At 39.3% G+C, this 13,960-nt stretch overlaps 1 pseudogene; it reads left to right on the top strand.

The window, feature by feature from the left end:
• Nucleotides 1–1,114: 1,114 nt before the first annotated feature.
• The window catches only part of LOC107581620 (dynein heavy chain 11, axonemal-like), a 142,975-nt pseudogene continuing 130,129 nt past the window's right edge, over nt 1,115–13,960 (top strand).

Genomic DNA, 13,960 nt, shown 5'->3' with positions numbered 1-13,960 from the left:
ACTGATTTCATCAGTAAGAGTTTTTCCCCTGCCTTTTTTCACACACTACAAGTGCAATTGTTGGAAGTTGGAGAGAGATTAGCTGTCAGATGCATCAGATAAACAAGCAAGAGAACACCAGCAGTTCTGATATGGCAGTCGAGGAAGTGATGGGTGGTCAGAAAGACACATTTGTGTCGCATGTCGTCTTCTCAAGGATGCTCTCAGTATTATTATTATTTTTTTTTATTTATGTTGCGTTAGCTATAAGATAATTATCTTGGACATTGTACTGACACCTAGTGGTGTGGATGTACATCATACAAATTAAAACTTTCAACTGCCAATGCTATTGTTGAAATATATTTGCAGTGAGGCATGATTAAGTAGTTCCATGAATGGAAGTGTCCAATTACATAAGGATATAAAGCCAGTAGTATTCAAGTGGTCATATGATCTCAAAATGGCCTCCTCCATTAGGCAACCCGATCTATGTAAAATAAAAAAAATGCTTTTTAGGTCACTGAAGTCGTCATTTCATGTAAGTGTACATGGTATTAAACACATTTTTTACTTTTCACCTTTCTTTGTGTAAAAGGTTGATTAAGGAAAGATGACTGCACTCGTATTACGTTTGATGTATGTATTCAGTTTGTAAATGGGTTTTGAATAATCTTTTGTCTAGTGGGCCACTTTCGATATTTCTTTTTTTTTATCATAAGACTGTAGGGTATTTTTTTTTCCTCAAAAAAACTGTGTTCAACAGCTCTAGTATCTAGTAAGAGTGAGCAGCGGAGCTGAAATCTTTGGCACCTGCAGTGCTGTTATTACTGCACTATAGCATTATGACATTATAAACACCCTGTTTGAATTAAATAAAGCACACTTTGCTTTTGACAATGAGTTTCTCTCTTTCTCTCACTGTCTTTCTCTCTCTATGTCTCTGCTAAGCAAAACAGCTGTGCTGGCCTTACAATGCATTAAGTCTCTCGTTCCTTTTAGATAGTTAAATTGTGCATGAAATGTAGCTGGCGCGGGGAGCTACGAAGCTGGACTGATTAGGCAACATCTGTTACATTGGGGAGAAATCCGTGTCTGTCCTAATTAGCTGTCAGACGGGGATACGGTGTACCGGATGGCACAGGGGGCTGCCACAGGTTCCTCTCCCCCATCCCGTCACCTGCCCGACTGCCCGGCTCCTCCCTCCCCCGGCTACCACCACTCATCAGATGTAATTATGGAGAACGCTGACACAAAAGAGCAGAATGGAGGAGAACAAGCTATGTCCATCTGTACAGGCACATATACTAACCCTGAAACATGGGAACTGTGGGTACTGTGTTGACCCATCCCAATTTTTGGACCATTTGATCTGAACTGAATTTATATCTTTCAGCGTTTAAGAGTTGATTTGTACACTGAAAAAAAACCTATTTTTTTATGGTAAGTGGTTGCAATCAATTTATTTTAGTTACATTTAAATAAAAAAATTTAGTTCACTAACTTTTAGTAAAATTTGTTTATTTAAATCTAGCTAAAATAAATTGATTGCAACCACTTACCTTAAAAAAATTTAGAAAATTCAATGAATAATTTTTTTCAGTGTAGATGTGTAATTACTCTTATCTACTGAAAATTTCTGCATCTAATCATTTATTCAAAAATACATTTAAAAATGCAATACATTACTTGAATAAACCCCTTCTATGATATGCATGTCTTTAATTTCTGTATTAAAGTAAATTTAGATATTTGGGGGGGGGGGGGGGTTGTAAAGTAAATAATGGTGATACAAATGCTTGGATATAATAATGATATATTTTTTTATGTTTTGTCCACAGAATGGTGCAACCAACAAAATTCACAAAATCTATATATCCATCCATCCATCCATCCATATATAGGGAAAACATATATTAAAATGTTTAAATATATTAAAAATAATGATTAAGATTTATTTTTACTTGATGGTTGGACCACATGAAACGTCATGTGGTCCAACCATCAAGGAAAAAGGAAAAAGGAGAGAATCACATATGAAATCACATGTTATTCCTTTTTACTTGATGGTTGGGCCACATGGAACGTCGTAAAAAGAAGAATCACATATGAAATTAACATGAACACAAAGAGTACATTGCCAAAAACGTGGTACATGTTTTAAAATAGATTTTTCCTCGTCTTTATTGTGGACACTCTTATGCATCATTGACCGATGATAACACACCACTATAGCAGGTTTTGTAGCTTCTGCCATAATTCATTACATGAAACACACAAACATACCTCCTCCTATTGACAACTCTTGGTTCTTTCTGTAAATCCATACGTTTTAATCAAGGACCCTAGGCAGATTTCTCTACTGGGGGCAAGTGGACCACTAACCCCTGCAAGATGCACACACTGATAATCCTCCACTAGCTGTTATTAGATTGGAGGGGGAAAAAAAGTTGATGAAGAGAACTGTTGTTCTGTAATTGTAGCACTGCCCACGCTTGCTTTTAAACTTACCATGACATGAGTCAAGACCTCCTACTTGGCTCACGTAAGGCTTAAATCTCTAACCGCTGAAACATAATTACAGCAAAGCTATTAGGGCCATCTTAGGCATTTATGCTCTGTGCTGGCATTGTGGAGAATGTCAATAAGAACGCATTTGAAGCTACAACGTCTGTGCCACACAGACCTGACACTCACATGGATGAGGATATGCACATGAGCGTAAATACTCAATTTATGTCACAATATTGTGTACATCTTCACCCTAATCATTTATAACAGGTTTTAAACTTTGGCTATACGCTGGTGGCATGATGGACAGGTTTCAGTGGCACCTGCGCACTGATTGACAGACCATAATCAGTCCATGGAGATGTTAAAGATGTTATCTAAACTATGAAAAATTGAGATGATGCCATATCTGGTGTCTGACATAATGTGCTTTAGAATTTGTACAAAGTCTCTTCTTTAATTGTTCCTGAGATTGCGCTATGTGGAATGCAACACATTAGGCATTTTACAGTATAACAGTTTGCCTGGCTTTTTTATATCAGTTCATCATTCACAAATGCCATTATTGAAACTAAAATGCTATGGTTTATTAAATGGTATGATTAAATATTTGCCATCATTATAACAATTATCTATTCTATGAAGATTTATTGGTTTGACTTAAAAAGTAAAAGGAAACAGACTCATGCATTATACTTGTAATTTTGAAAGTTGCATGTTATTTTAACATTCAGGTATATAAAACTACAATAATAAAGTAAATGCTATATTGTTTTCAGCATTATTTACTAGATCCAATTATTTGTTTACAGTTATGTTCAAGGATCGATTGTACATGGAATCTTATTAGAGTGCTGTGATGATATATTTTTGTAGGCCAACCAGAAGTTCCTCTACAAATTAGCAACAGGATTTTTCCATTGACTTTTGGATTATTACAGAAAATACGCTCCGTGACCAACAACTGTTTATAAGTCTTACACATTTTGGTGGTGTTTTGGATCACTAAACTTTTAGACAACTCTTTCAGTCTTTAAAAAAACATTTCCCTAAAAATGTTTAAATAGTTTGCAAGGATGTGAAAGCGGACAACTGTGTAGGCCTAGATGATATTTTCTGTTTAGTGTGTTAATGTTTAATGTCCCCAACAACTTCTGTAGTTTGTTTTAGCCACTTTCTCGCAAGTGCCTTTTTTATGTAAAAGTTATGAAACAAAGTTGTAGCAATACGAGATTAAAGCCATTATATTTTGAGTATAAAGTTGGCCAATATGTTGTGTGAATAACGTTAATTACCTGTAATTCCACCACCTACTCTGCAAAAAACGTCTGTGGCATCCAACCTTTCATTCCTCACATGCATTTATTTAAAAACAGCAATAAAGCATTCTAAAGGTTGAAGTGGACTCCAACTCATTAGGTAAATAATGTTAAGTGACTATTCACAAGCTGTTTTAATCACGGTGTAATAAATGAGTGGAAATAATATTTAATGTCTTCAAATCCATTCATTAGGCCTACTTGTGGTGCACAGCCACTCAGTAATCGCAAAAAGCTTTGTGCTTTGTTGCTTTTAATATAGCACAGCTCAGCTTTCAAAATATGTCAGTTTTATCACGAAATACAAAATTATAAGTGTGTTTTCCTCTTTATTACAAGTTATAGCACAATATAAACGTGAAGGAACATCAGAAGGCATGAAAAAACAGTATAATTTAATGAAACAAATGTCTCATTGAAAAGATGATTGATTCACATGCCGCTTAAACTGAGGCGAATACAGCGATCTGTCACGCCACATTAACGAGCGTGAAAAACACATTACATTATTGTAACATTAAAACATTATTGTAAGACATTGTTTGTATTTCGTTATAAAACTGACAGAATTTGAAAGCTGAGGCTTTGTTTTATATTAAAAGTACCAAAAGCACAAAGTTTATTGTTATTATTGGGTGGCTGGCGCAATACAAATAATGAATGCATTCAAAGATGTGAAATATTATTTCCTAGCATACTGTCCCTGCGAGTATATGACACATGATATGATTTCTGCTAATAATCCCACATATATTCAAATCAGTTGTCAGGCCACCGTAATTTTGACTTTGTTCTCGTAATTTTGACTTTGTTCTCAAAATATTTCGACTTTATTCTCATATTGCTACAACTTTATTCTCGTAATTTTGACTTTTTTTCTCAAAATATGTAATCTTGTTATTATTATTATTATTTTTTATGTGAAACTAAAACAGCGTCGTATATTACTGATGTATTTTATGTAATAGAATAAAACTTGCTTGTGTTAACCATAGGCATTATTATCAAAGCCTTGTGTTAAACATAGATATTCTTTCAGTCATTTAACCAAAAACCATTAACTTCAGGACAATTGGAAATGCAAACTGGAAATCCTGTTTGCAAAAGCAACAAAGATTCTGCATTGTTTCCTGAGGCACAAAAGTGCTGAAGTGTCACACATAGCAGGGGAAGTTTTGGACATGTATTGCCACAAATGTGGGAAAAGGCTTCCGAAGCGTATTTGCATTCACAATAATGTGTGGTAATTCTGTGGCAAAAGAAAACAGGAAAGCGTCAGCTAGAAAGACTGAACGCAAGACACGGCAAAAAAAAAGGTGAAAAATGAGTTGCAGAGAATGACAGCAAGCGATGAGTAGAATGTCACGGCAATTGCGGGCCCATCACGGCTAACCGCATGATGGGTGATTGCCTCATGTGTTTCCCACGAGTCCATCGGAGAGGACACGGCGCTCTCTCGTCTGTCCCTAGCCCAAACCTCTGCCACTGCCTCAGTGGCTGACATTCAAAATGTTGCTTCCTAACCACTTATGCTAATTGTTGTAATTTTCCTGATGAAGCGGCGTCCTGATACCTTGATGCAACCAAGATAGTTTTACATTTTCTCTGTGCGCGCCGCTCGGCCATTTGGTCCGTGTAGTGTCAGCTTGGAGTGCTACTGAAAGCCGGCAAAATTGCAAGCAAATTGCATCAGATTGCCAACATTGTGAAAAGGTAAATTGCTTGCAAATCTATTTAAACCACTGGCCTATTTTCATCAGCCACAGTACTTGGTATTCATGATTGCTTAATTGGTGACCTTTTCTATTGTGTAGTGCTTTATGGTGTAATGGAAAGCGATCTTTACCAAACCAATTATGTCTTTTTTTTCTCGCCCCACACCCATACATTATAGCTGTGATTGCGATGGCTAGTCCTTTGGAAATGAACTTTCAGATTCCAATTATTTCTTTATATAACTGATGGAGGATAAAGAGTCATTTGTTTGCTATGATGTTGCATTTGAAAGCTCTTTGAGGCTGAGACTGTCAAAGCAAATGGAGGCGCAAAAGCCACAAAGTCGTGCCCTGCTTTTGACTGACCCCTCATTTAGCGCCGCTTTCCCTTGCCGGGGACCAATTACGGCCTCAACTGGTGAAATATTTTGTCAGATTCTTGAAAACAAGTATATTAGCTCAGGATTCAAATGAATGTTTTTTCTATGGTAAAGCGTGCTTTTAATCTACTCATTTGGACTGTACAGCATTTGGACTGTTTTGTGTCTCATATTTATGTATGTTGTAAAAAAAAAAAGTTTTCTTTTGTTTGTTTTTTGTGGTAAGAAACAAGACAAACCCTTAACATTTAAATGCACTTTAATATCTAAATACGGTTTGCTAAAGTCATGGTGAGATGTTTCTAGTCAACTCAGAATGAGCATATATGGGCAAAATTGTGCTAATTATGTATTATGAAATGCAGAATTCTGGTCCTTGTTACTGATTGGTCAATACAGGATATAGTAACAGCTTTGACCTTTTCATTACATCACTGTGCAGCTTCCATAGCTGTAACAGATTGGCCAGGCTCCACCACCACCCAATCACAACGATCCCTCTCACCTGAGTTCTGAGCACCTGCACCTGTCACCAATCAAGCACCTCATTACCAGCCTGCATAAAAGCACACACCTCATGCACCCTCACTGTCTGGTCTCGTATACATGTAGAGGACTCAATGACTTTGCTACTACTGCCATTTGAATACTTCCTGCGTTACTTACCTCCTGTGTTCCTCATAGTGTCTCATCTCCAAGTGGCTCCTGTTCCTCCTAGTTCCCGGATCACTGAGGTGTGTGCTCCTCCTGCCTGCATTCCAGCTCCTGTAAAGCCAAAGACCCGGATTGCCCCGCTCATCATATCCTTCTAACTATTCCCTCACCATCACATCCTCTGAACCCTACCCCAGTACTCTCTGTGACCCAATAAACCTATTGTGTGTGTATATATATACTAACCTGTTGCGTCAGACCTCTTCCGTTACAATAGCAGACTATTTTTTTTCAGGGACTGTATCGTCAAGCAGAAGGGATACGTTCACCTAAAAATTTTATTCTTTACTCACTACTCATGTCATTCCAAACATTTATGCATTTCTTTCTACTGTGGACCACAAAAGAAGATATTTAAAAAAATATTTCAGTGTTTTGTCTGAAAGTATTGTCTTTGGTTTTGCAGAAGAATGAAAGTCATTTGGAAGAATGTGAGGGTGAGTAAATGATGACAGAGCTTTACAAAAAAAATTTTTTTAATGTTTTTCTTTACATAAACATTTTATGACCGCAATAAGACACTCAAGGTCATGTTGTGATTGTGAATATATTCACTTTTAGCCGTGACTTTAGGGTGCCCTACACAGCTTGCAAAATGTTCTTCTAACAAATGTAAGACAGTAGCTTGAACAAGGAGTTTTTAGTAAGAGTCAGTTTATTTTGTTTGAACTAAACAAGAAACATGTTTCTCTAAAAATATTTCTAACAAATGTTTTGTTTACCTTACCTCCAGTAGTATGACAATGTTGTCAAATGTTATCTCAACCTTCAAATTGAGTCATCAAACAATTTCTTTGCACAAAATTGTGCTTCCATGCTTGGAAATAAATAAATAGTTAGCTGTCATATGACGCTGAGTTCATATTTTTACTGAATTAACATTTGTTGGTTATCACCGTGTTTTCAATATGTGTGTTGCGACATATGCATCCCATTGCAACTGCTGGATTTAATATATTTGCCTATTAGGGTTAACATGTTAGCCTGTAGCTATAAAAGGCATATGATGCCCATATCATGTAGTGAGGTTGGAAAACAAAATTTAAAGGAGGAAAAAAAAAAAAGTTGCACATGCTAAGTTTGTTATATAATCTTGCATGATGTTCATTCATAAAGTGATTTTTGTTTATGATGCAGAAGTGTGAAGTTGAGCCGGACTGCTTTGAAAACATAATAAATGGTAAAGGGAAGAGATGAGCGCTTCAATAACTATTCTGCAATGGCACGAACAACATGCTGTGTGTGTGTCCATTTGTGTGATTGATAGAGGGCCTGGCTGCACATGTGTTTTTCCTGCAGGCTGAACCCCAGAGCAACAGATTCCTTTGCTCAGATTAGCTAATTCTGATTTGTTTTCAGAGAGTGTGTGTCTGGGCTTCAGGGCCTAGACTGTAAATTTTGCCTGCTGCAGGGTAGAAGCTGATTGATCTCTCAGTGTAAAATCGATAAGAAGACACTGTCATTTTTGTAACGAATGAGCCGCTCTGAGGAGATAGATTAAGACTCCACAGATCTCACACTGCCTCTCTTTCATCAATCCCACTCTACCCGGGTTCGACTAGCAGAACCTCAGCCGGCTTCAATCTCTCGCACGTTATATTAGCCCAGACCCGCATGCTGTCTGCAGAGGCCTCTTCATTATACCATGTATATTTCATCCATATCAGCCGACATGGTAAAATCAAATATTTGCCCCTTTCCCCTCACTTGTCTGATCCCCTTTGATTGATCTGTTTTATCATTTGCCGAAATACATCACACCTAGGGGTTGATTAAATCAAAAATTGAGGGCCATTGTCTTTCTCGCGCATCCTTTATCAGAACTAATGTAACGAGCACGCTCATTTGTCTCCAGTTGTTACATTGAATAAAGTCAGCGGTGCTTTTCGGCTGTCGGCGACGCCGAGATTAGGAGAAGATTAATATAGTGCCTCTCATCTCTCTCCTTTTCCGCTCTCTGTCTGCTCTGTCACCTCTTGTATCGCTGCGTCGGGGATGTGCTGCGCTCCCTAGTGGGCCCCTGTTTAACCTTCACCGGCTCATCCGTTATAGCGCACTTCCAGCCAGGACGTGTGTGCTAAACGCACTCGTCATGCCTTAGCTGGATTGATGGTGGGAGAAAACCATTGCATAATCTCAATTTTTTCCGAGCCATTTTTCACCCATTGCCTCTGCTGGTTCTTCTGATGTGGACTCATCTTGGGAGTATGTTTGTGTGGGAGTGTGTGCTCGGAAGAGCATCGCTCATTTATCAAATATTAATACATGCATGCTTATGCAATATACAGTGACAAGTGAATGAGTAAATCTCCCTGACATTCCACATGGAAGGGCCTTCACTTCTCTGAGTTAAGGATTTTTATTTTATGGAATTTATTCAACAAAATACTTAATCATGAATACACAGAAATATTATAATTGCTTAATTAACTTTGTTTAAACTTAAATTTTTTAATTTGTGGTCTATTTTTTTCAATTATTTTCCATTTGTTTTATGAATTATAGAGCTATTTTTCAAGGGACATATTTTTCTCTGTGCTGTTTATTCTCAGGCACTTTTTGTTATGCTTTGAATCATGAGCGCCTCTGAAATATACAGGCATTCTTCAGGGCAGCTTAACAATTCAGGACTTCCAAGAAATACTGCTCAGCTGCTGACACGAGTGTATCTTATTCAGGAAAATATCGGAATCAAAGTGTCTTCAGCATCAGGTACTTTTGTCCGAGGGGTTGTGTTTTTACTTTAACTAATTTATGAATAACTTATTAATATATGAAAATTGCTTTTATTGATAGATTTGATTGTTTTAACCTTGTCCCAGATGTAGACTTTCAATCTTATGAAAAGTATGAAAAATCAGCATAAAGATATGAGCTTAAAATCAAAAATTCTAACTATCCTTATAAGTAATTTATCAGAATATTTTCATTTTGCTTCATTACTTTTAATTGTGTATTCTGGATACATACAATCCTAGCTACAAGGTTAACCTTCAACAAAATAAAGGAGTTACCCATTTTTTACAAAAAAGATGTGATGAAATGGCATTAGTGAAAATTTTTAAAAAATTACAGAATTCAAAGTATTGTTAATAGATAAATTAGACACACTGTGACAGTGCGAAAAAGTGTTTTAAGTTTGTTTTCAGTTTCAGAATGATTGCTCTTGATATTTAATACCTGGTATATACACTGCAAAAAAATAACCTCATCGAACGGAACTGTATGAAAAGTGTTGTGCTTTTGCACTTTTAACTGATTTTCCAGGGAATGCAGATCAAATACAAATGTAATTCCCTCTTGCACTCTGACATAATCTTGTAGCAATTGGTGCTTGTGTTCAGTAGATTATTTATGACCATCACCAGCATGTGTTAATCACAAGGACAAGCTCCCTCAAGAGTTTGTGGAGAGAGAGAAGGATGTGGATAAACAGCGAGTGAGTGGGAGATGTGGCGTGCGATACTTGTTTAATTCCCATTGGGTGCGCTTCTTATCAACTTAAAGTGTGTGTGTGTGGGAGGCGGGGGTTCTGTCAGGACTGACGGCCGTTCCTTTTGGACTGGGCAGCATGTGTAAAATCGGCCAACAAGAGGTTTGGGGTGGTGCTGGTTAGGGATAGGAAGCACCACACGGCATCACACACTGCTGTCACTTCACTCCCCATTTCCCAATGCACCGCTCCTGCCCCAGGGTCAGCTGTCCCAGAGCACCGGCTACAAGGACTGGCGCAGGGAGACGGGGCCCACTACATCACCTCCAGCTGGGAGACTTTTTACTTCCACCCCTCCTCACCTGGCCCAGCCATTCATAACATCATCAGCCTATTAAATATGCATGAGGTTAAGGACAGGAGGGTGGGGGATTGGCTGGTGGGGAGAGGAGGGGTGGGGTACAAGGGGTTTTGATTCTGCAGGTGGCTGTTAGGTTTGTAATTGGTCCCCACTTGCCTCAGCAGCGTAAAATTGTTTTCATTATGCGTTCAAACAAGGGCTTCCCACAGGATCCAAAAAGAGAATTTTCACTTAAACAAGCTTCCAAGCCTGAAAAATAGGGGGGGGGGATGGTTTCGAGAGAGAAAACATGATGGGAAGGCTAATAATTAACTAGCTTTGTGCAAACAATAGCAGAGAGTGGGATGAAGAGAGAGAAAGACAGAGGAAAACAGGGTGAGATTACTCCAAAATAGATTAAAAAAAAATCTGCTGGTCGGGGGGACATTACCCCCTCACCCTTGTGGCCCTTGAGAACATCCATAGTCATCGGTGGAGGAGGGAGGGATGTCGGGGGGAGAGAAAGAGCAAGAAAGAGAGAAAAGTTTCCACCTGACTGGAGTTCCCATGGTTTGCCATGCAGGAGGGTAAGCAGGTTTCTGCAATAAACTTAGCCCATTGTCCCCCTAGAAAGGCCAGTCAGGTCCCTCCATTTGGATTCAAGAGTGTCTCTTTCTGTGCTCCTTGCGCTCAACTAATCACCACCGTACTTTATTTAATTGCAGCCAAAGGGAGAGATGCGTTCAAGAAGTCATTCTGATCCCACACACCCCCTCAAGTCCATTTCCTACACCCCCGTTCTTCTCTTGCTCACCCTCCTTTTCCTTTTTATTGAGTTGCACAGTAATGCAAAGACAACAAGCAGGGTTGCACGTTCAATGCGGTTTTGGTTGAGGAGGTGGAGTAGGTGAGTGCCGGGGGCGATGCATGGAGAAATGCTTCCGACCTGGGAGAAAGCAACAGGTCTTGCTGGGAAGGATGGCTGGAGTAGTCGAGGGGCCGGTAAGCCTATTGGGCAGGAAGCTCACCATAATCAGGTGCATGTCAAAGCTACTATAATGGACTCAAATGCACTGCTCCTCATTTTAAAATGGACATTCAGAGGGAGAAGGTGCAGGGCTTTGTGTATGATGACTCTGGGGTCAGTTGCTTAGTGCAGGATGGGGGTTTAGGGTGTTCGGATTTATGGGACAGGACCTCCACTTTAGCACACACACATACACACAAACTTATATCTTGAAGAAACTAAGCAGTCATCTTTCTGGTCTGGCTTTTCATCTTCATTAGATACACATTTGTCTTATTTTCCCTTTGTTCCCTCTCAGAGGAAGAAAGCACACCTGCATCATAACAAAAGTACATAGCTGAGAACAAATATTATAAATTACAGACTTCAGGACAGCCATTAGATTAAATGATAGGATCACACATGGGAATGGAGAGCAATAACGATCAGAGATCATTTACAATTACCCATAAGGTGTCTTAAGTTGCTCCACATGACATCGCTCACGACTTAACATCGCCCATCACAGCGGGAGTTTACCGCACAAACTTGTCTGCGGCAGTGCTGATGGGGAATCACCCTCCTCATCATCCCAGCATGAAGGAGACCTTTGCGGGGTGAGGTACTCAAATCCTATCCTGCTAAAAGACTCCCAGAGTGACCCCGGGTCACTCATTTAACCCCTCCCTGTGCCTGCAAGTTTTGCTAACACAGGGGATTTCAACGCTTGATGCACTTTTGGGGTCCCACCCGGACCAGTTCATTGAGCACCGTAGGAGGGAAGAGATGAAATATCTGAGCTGGGAAATCCCTCATGAATGGCATCTCTCTGGAATGACAAATGAGGGTTCTATAGCTGGGGCTTGTGTATGTGCTAGGAGAATTCTGAGTTGATAAAAAACTTAAGATTTTTAGTAGTTAAGTCAAATGACATGACACTCCTTTGTTTTTTTCTGCATCTATTTATTTAAAAAATGCATTTAAACACAGTTCAGTTTGTGCGACTTCCCTAATACTTAAATATTCATTAAATAAATATTTAATATCATGATTTTTATTTTGAAAAATATGTTATGCCTTTATTTTTCATTGATTAATATTCAAACGGTAAGAAAATGTTTTATGATTTTTTTACTTGGTTACACCACATGACATTTTTTGTCATTGCATTTAAACTTATCCTGAAATGGTATGTTTTTTTCCCCCAAAACCAAATGAAACATCATGAATATAAAGAGTGTACTTGCACAACTTTATACTTGGTTATTAAGTGTTAAGTATCCTAGATTTTGAAAAATGTTCTCTAGTTAAAGCGTTGCATTTGTATTTATTTTCGTAGTTCAACCACTCTTCATAAATATTGTCATTACGTGGTTCTAGATCAGATATGAAACATTTCCTCTCATTGTTGAGAGGTTTTCAAAAACAAGGGATTAATGGGACACAATTGCCATTCATGATGCTCTCTCTCTTAAGAGATGGGGGGATTTTGCTCTCTCTCTAAAGCAATAGGGGGATTTGGCATTGTGTGGGCAATTGGGCTGTCCCTCCCTCACTCTCTTGACTTCTGTGGGGGCTGACCAGAGGTCGGAACCAGCCAATGAGGGCTCTCCGCTGGCCTGTGAAATATTGCATTCTGGTCCCATCATTCTCTCTCTCCCTCTCTCAGGCTCAAAGACTGTTTAAATGGTTGTGGTTTATTATTGCCCACTGAGGACTAAAGTGATCCTCTGTTAGGCCTGTGGGAGAGGAGGGGCCATAGGACCTGGCTTTCTCTGTGGGTGCTTTTGCCGGACAGCTGTTCAGGCCTTGCCTGACTTTTCATATGGATATGTATGGTAATGGAAGGCAATGAAGTGGGGATGAAGAGGAGGCAGCGTTAGAGCCCTCACTCTCTTCAGCACGCCTCTAAAAGCTCCACAAAAGGAGCAGTAAAAGGGGGCCGCGCCGGTGAAGCTCCCACTTTTTGTGGGCCTGAATTAGTTCTGCAAAAGCAATGAAAGTGATCTTTAGCCGCGAGACAGGGGAAGTCTGCCCACGGGACCCGGCGAGCTCATTAGCACAAAAACGTCTAGCACAGACAGATAATTGACTCAGGCAGATTCAACTATCACTCCCCCAGAGTCTGTCACAACAGTTTCTTGAGTGCGGCACACACACGGAACACCCCATACCCACCCCTCCACCTTCAATGACATGATACAAACACATCCCATCACATTCCATTAACAGTTTGCACTCTTTCCTCCATTCGCTCGCAGCTTTTCCTCCCACATCCTGATCTGAGTGCTTCGTCACCCAGTGGTGTTTAACCAGTGATGCTGAGGCTGGTGGATTGAGATGAAACAAGTCAGTGTGCAGTACTCTCGCCGAGGACTTGTAGGTTTTAGAATGCGTAACGTTTCCACTGTTCTGAAATCATTGCATGCCCATCTGTGACATGAAAGCGCCGCAGAATGGGACTCCTTTGATTATGTGGCTGTGTGTCTATGAAGTTTTATCACTGTCCTTCTCCCCGATCTCCAAATTGGGTATAATTAAAACAAAAAAGTGTGATAATATC

This window comes from Sinocyclocheilus grahami, unplaced genomic scaffold (assembly GCF_001515645.1).
Source record: "Sinocyclocheilus grahami isolate Dianchi unplaced genomic scaffold, SAMN03320097.WGS_v1.1 scaffold36.1, whole genome shotgun sequence".
In the NCBI taxonomy this organism is placed as follows: Eukaryota; Metazoa; Chordata; class Actinopteri; order Cypriniformes; family Cyprinidae; genus Sinocyclocheilus; species Sinocyclocheilus grahami.
This window is presented reverse-complemented; position numbering and strand designations above follow the sequence as displayed.